At 43.9% G+C, this 5,828-nt stretch overlaps 1 protein-coding gene across 1 annotated transcript in view; it reads left to right on the top strand.

Annotated features, from left to right (window-relative positions):
- Nucleotides 1-2,544: 2,544 nt before the first annotated feature.
- sptbn4b (spectrin, beta, non-erythrocytic 4b) overlaps nt 2,545-5,828 on the top strand; it is a 166,315-nt gene continuing 163,031 nt past the window's right edge. The window contains exon 1 of the mRNA XM_084065331.1: nt 2,545-2,796. The gene's annotated coding sequence lies outside the window, so the exon portion shown is untranslated. The remainder of the gene's footprint in view (nt 2,797-5,828) is intronic.

The raw sequence follows: 5,828 nt of genomic DNA, 5'->3' as shown, positions 1-5,828 counted from the left end.
ATTTGAAGAAACGCCCCCTTTAGATAACCCATAAAAAACACTTCCGGACGTACAGTAAAGCCAGGCCCCCAGAACCCAGAACCACCGAGGATTACTGAAGCTACTGAAGCCTGGTGGCCAAATCTGGTATTGCTAGATGTCAGCGTTTGAAATTCTACTGCGCATGCTTCAACCGTCTGGAACGCTAGTACGCCTGCTCTATTGGCTCCAACGTTGGAGCCAATCCAGGAAAAAGAGCGTACTTCTGGGTGCTTCATGCGCTTGTGAGCAACTTTCATTGAAATGAATAGGTGGGAGCGGGGCCGCCCGCTCTCTAGATATAATATAACTATGAGTAAAGCAAACAGCGAATTAAAGGAGCCGTGTACTAAATATTAGGCCATACAATTGGATATTGGTAGTGATATAGCCCTGAAACATGACTGTCATTCCATGACAAGCGTCATGTGAACCATGGCTAGTAGTGATAGTGATCTGTATCAAAACAATTTTAGCCTTCTTATTTTCTTTTAAAGTGTGTGTGTGTGTGTGTGTGTGTGTGTGTGTGTGTGTGTGTGTGTGTGTGTGTGTGTGTGTGTGTGTGTGTGTGTGTGTGTGTGTGTGTGTGTGTGTGTGTGTGTGTGTGTGTGTGTGTGTGTGTGTGTGTGTGTGTGTGTGTGTACTTAAGTACAATTTTGAGGTAGGCTACTTTTACTGGAGTATTTCCAATTTTGTATACTTTTACTTCTACTCTGCTACATGTCAGAGGCAAATATTGTACTTTTCACTCCACTACAATTATTTGACAGCTTTAGACAGTTACTAGTTACTTTGCAGATTGTGATTATTATCACAAAACATACATTAACCTAACCACTTCAGGCCTATATACAGTATATTTCGGCCATATGAAAATAGCCGATCTACACGCATTGTGAACTTGGCTATTTTCGAAAGATGTTTATTTTATTTTAGGCATTTAAGGTATATTTTGATGCCAACACTTTTGTACTTTTACTCAAGTACATTTTGAATATGGAACTTCTACTTGTAACAGAGTATATCTACATTGCAGTATTGATGCTTTCACTTAAGTTAAAAATGTGAGTACTTTGTGTGTGTGTGTGTGTGTGTGTGTGTGTGTGTGTGTGTGTGTGTGTGTGTGTGTGTGTCTGTGTCTGTGTCTGTCTGTGTGTGTGTGTGTGTGTGTGTGTGTGTGTGTGTGTGTGTGTGTGTGTGTGTGTGTGTGTGTGGTTGTGTGTGTGTGTGTGTGTGTGTGTGTGTGTGTGTGTGTGTGTGTGTGTGTGTGTGTGTGTGTGTGTGTGTGTGTGTGTGTGTGTATATACAGGCCTATATATATATAATAAGTATATATATAATATGTCAAATGTGTTAAATAGCTTATTCAAATATAGCAATCATTTCTATAGATACAATTTCATGGAGGTTCATCAGGAGTGAATATACCATATACAGAAGAGACATGAAATTAGAAGTGAATGAGATCAAAACGTGTAGGTCTCTCTCCTGGTCGCGGTAGGTCAGTATATCGCCTACTCGTCGCCTACTCGCCCATTCATTCATTCCATGGTCTGATAAAACGTGATAATCTCCCATTCAATGCATTGATAGCATTCGAAGCCGGTGTACCGATTAGAGAAAATTGGTCTGCATTCTGGCCTGAAATTGTATTTCAGGCCAGACAAACACTAAAGCAAGGATCAGGGCCACATCCTTAGCCCATGGGCCCCTGGGCCTCAAGGACCCCCCACCTGCACTGTATAGCAGTATATTGAAGAACTGACTGTTAGTTGTTAGCTGTTAGTGTTTTCACTACTTTATTATTTGTTATGGGCCCGTTTTTTAAACGTTTTTTTAACAGCTGTCAAACCTCAAACAGAATCTGACAGAACTTCAATTATAGGCAAGAAAAAAAACAAAAAATTCAATCATATGTGTTAGCTTGCATGCATGGGCCTTGCTCACATCTAAAGAACCTAAATTGCGTTTTCTTCCCTCATGGCCCACCCCCCTCCATTTTGGGATAGCCATAGCTACAGTTTGCTTTATGTGTGCTATTTATACAGTATATTGGCCAATGCAACGTGTTCTGTTAAGACCATATTGATGTCTGTTGGAGTGCCATTCACCCTTTCACTATAAATCCCCAATTCATTATTTTCCAAATAGTGAACTATATGGACAACTCTCTCTCTCTCTCTCTCTCTCTCTCTCTCTCTCTCGCCCTCTCTCTCTCTCTCTCTCTCGCTTCCTCTCTCTCCTACGTTAGTATACAGTTACAGAGTATAAAGCTATTGTCAACTATCGACCTCTCAACCCCCCCCCCCCCCGCTTCCCCTCCCCTTCCTCCGTCCTCGCCGCACTGATGCTGATTTCTCTCCCAACGACAGACTGGAGGAGGAGGGAGGGATCGAGCAGAGCGGCTGGCTGGTTGTGTGTGTCAGGTGGAACTGGACAGGAGTCTCTATGGATGCATCCACCTCCACCACCGGCTCGTGTGTTGTGTCATGAAACAGCATCTTCGGCCGGTTGCTGCTTCAACAACACAACACGTTGTATTTATATGATAAACGACCGCAGCCGTTTCAATAATTATCCAGATCATATCCTTCCCCTGGATCGTCATCGACAGTGATCGGGACAAACCGAAGACCCGTTGGCTCCTTGACTCAGCGATGGGAACGGAGGAATAGCTAAAAAAAATAATCGGTGATAACGGACCCTTCATCGATTAAATCAAACAGACGTCTGTTTTGGTGGGACACAACGAACCAACAATTTTGACTGAGGCTGAAGGTAAAAAGGTTTTCTCAAACGTCTTCTGATCGTTTATTGTCAGTTGAATGTAGTCATGATTCTTTGCAGCAGCAGTCAGTGCGAGGAGCTGTTTTTTCGTGTGTGTTTCGGGGACGCCGGTGATCGGCCTGCATTTGGGTGCAGGGTACCGCAATGATTCCGGGGGCCGGATTTTATCTCTGCACTGGCAAAGTATATAAAGGGTATGCTCTTGGATCCTTATAGGCTCGACTGTCAAGTGGACTGTCAAGTAGCCACAGTCGTTTCGGTGCAGCGAGACTGCATGCCAAATAGCCTATAGGCTGCAGGACAGAGAACAGAGGCCTGGGAGTTCACATTTACAGTCTCTGGTCCATAGCGTTAGAAGGAGTTCTCCTTAACGCTATGTTACTTTGGAGCCGTTCCCCGCGCAGGTAGCGCAGGCTGCGCAGCCTCTCGTCTTTAGTAAAAAATAAAAAATGCACTTTCGCTGCTCACCAAAACAAAGACTGTTTTAAGATGTTGAAAGCCTATTTTCCTTAGTGGGAACACTCGGGGCCCCCCACCTCACGTTTAAAATACACTTTTTGGCCAGAAAATAAAATGTTTCACTGGAAGGAAATGTGTTTTAGTTACTCTACTGCGCCCCCTACAGATCTTGTCGATATAACAAAATCCATTAACTAGATCTGTAGGGGGCGCAGTGGAGTAACTAAAATGATTTTCCTTCCGGTGAAATATTTTCTTTTCTGGCCAAAAAGTGTATTTTAGACGTAAGGTGGTGGGCTCCGCGTATTCCCACTAAGGAAAGTGTGCTTTCAACATCTTAAAACCGTCTTTGCTTTGGTGAGTAACGAAGGTGTATATATATTTGTTTACTACAGACGAGAGGCTGCGCAGCCTGCGCTACCGCGGGTGTGCGGGCACCGGCTAAGTAACATAGCGTTCAGGAGAACTCCTTCTAACGCTATGGACCAGAGCTAAGGATCGGGGGGAGGCTTGGTAGCTTGCGTATGAAATCTTGAGTTTTTCTACGCTATCTAATGAATCATATCCATATCTATATGACGTACTGGTTCTGCCTGCCTTTATCAGGCGATATGCGCCTAAAACGGTAGAAAAAACAACAGCACCATAACTTGCTTTAAGAGCATAGCCATTTTTTTTGCATCACAGGATGTGATTCACAGCTGCAGTAAAAAAAAAAAGTGACTACAGCTTTACCTTCACAGTAGCTGCTCTTGCCAAATGTTGACGTTGCACTATTAGGCTATAAGGAACCATTTGAATGTATTTAGGCCTACAACAACATGGGCTGTGGTGTTGTTTAGGTTATATTCGTCTCAAAGTAGTAGTAGTAGCTACTTTATTTGCTCTTCATTTGTTTTAAGTCAATGAGATGCTCACGCAGCGACATACCAGGAGGGGATAGATCAGTGGTTCTCTAAAAAGTGGGGTCCAGGGACCATCTGGGTTCCTTGAGGGGGTTCCAAATGGACCCTTACACAGGTCTGTAACTCTGAGAGTGTACAAATGGAACCAAATGGACCCTCACGGGTCCATTGGGTTTCATGTGTACACTCTCACTCAGAGTTATAGGGGTCCTTGAAATGAAAAGGTTTGAGAACCACTGTGAGTGATAGATGAACCACCTCGGAGAATACTAGAAACAAGCTGCAGAAGACAGACAGGTTCGTGTGTGTCATTTTAAGGTTAAAAGGCTCAACTCTCGACAGGTGCAGGCAGGCATCGATATCAAACAATGCTATCATGCAGTAGCGTGCGCATGCAAACTGCGTACAACTGCGTCGACTTGTGATGTAGTAAGGCTTGGCTATCGTCACCTTGTGTGTTGGCTCATGTCGGGACGATGGGATATCATAGTATTTCCTCTTAGTTGTTGGACAAGGGCTCTCTGCTGTGTTTATGGGACCATTAATAGTCATTAGTGTGCTGTCTTTCACTGTCACTGTAGTACTGGGCGTCGCCTGAGCTCGCTCACAGATGTTTAATGTTGTTGTTTCACTGAATGAAAGTGATAGCTGGAAGTCAGCGCAGTGTGTGTGTGTGTGTGTGTGTGTGTGTGTGTGCGCGCGCGCGTGCGTGCGGCGTGACGTCATGTCGCTACCTTTTGCTCTGTCCATGGCACCTGAAGGTTGTGGGGAAGAGCGTCATCATGACGGGGTTTGAACAGAAAAGCTCCAAGAGCATAATTTTGATAATCATCCCCCCTACCAGAGCACCCTTTTTTAATTTTATTTTTTGCCATTTTCTCCCCAATGCAGTTGTCATCATGCCAATTGATTCCTCCCCACACACATTGATGTGTTGTCACTGCTTTTTTTTTAACGTGCAGTGACAATTATCACCCTCTCCGCCCGGCTTCCCTCGCCCGAACACAGGCCAATTGTGTTTGTGTGTAGACGGTCGACAAAGCCGGATGCACCATGGTGGATTCGAACCCACAGCCTCCCGAGCGCCAGAGCATCTTAACATGAGCTTTTGTTGTAATATTGGTCAAATAATGTGTCATTTTCCATTTCCAGTTTAAATGTAGCTACTTTTGTAGGCTGTCCAATGAAACAGAACATGGATCACCAAGTTCTGTATTTAAAAGGTTCCCCATTAGCTGATGCCATGGCAAGTCAGCTAGTCTTCCTGTACTCTTCCTTGGGTCCATAGCTGACATAGGCCTAGCCTACACCCTACATAAGTTAACCCATTACACAATAAACCTAGTAATAAATAAACCCAGTTCGATCCCGGGCTCCCCCAGAGTTGTCAGAGTGTCGAAGTGTCCTTGAGCAAGACTCTGAACCCCTAATTGCTCCCGATGAGCAGGTTGGTGCCTTGCATGGTTTCCTCCGCCATCGGTGTATGAATGTGTGTGTGAATGGGTGAATGTAATGTAATGCACAATCTATGTAAAGCGCTTTGGATAAAAGCGCTATATAAATGCACCATTTACATTTAGTAGCATTAATATAGCCTAAATGAAATTACATACAATATTAATATAAAACAATTCACCAAGAGTAAGAGAGATAATTATA

The sequence above is a fragment of the Gymnoscopelus microlampas genome (assembly GCF_963454915.1).
Source record: "Gymnoscopelus microlampas genome assembly, chromosome: 8".
Classification (NCBI taxonomy): domain Eukaryota; kingdom Metazoa; phylum Chordata; class Actinopteri; order Myctophiformes; family Myctophidae; genus Gymnoscopelus; species Gymnoscopelus microlampas.
Note: the sequence above shows the minus strand (reverse complement) of the source record. Positions and strands in the feature narration are given on the sequence as shown.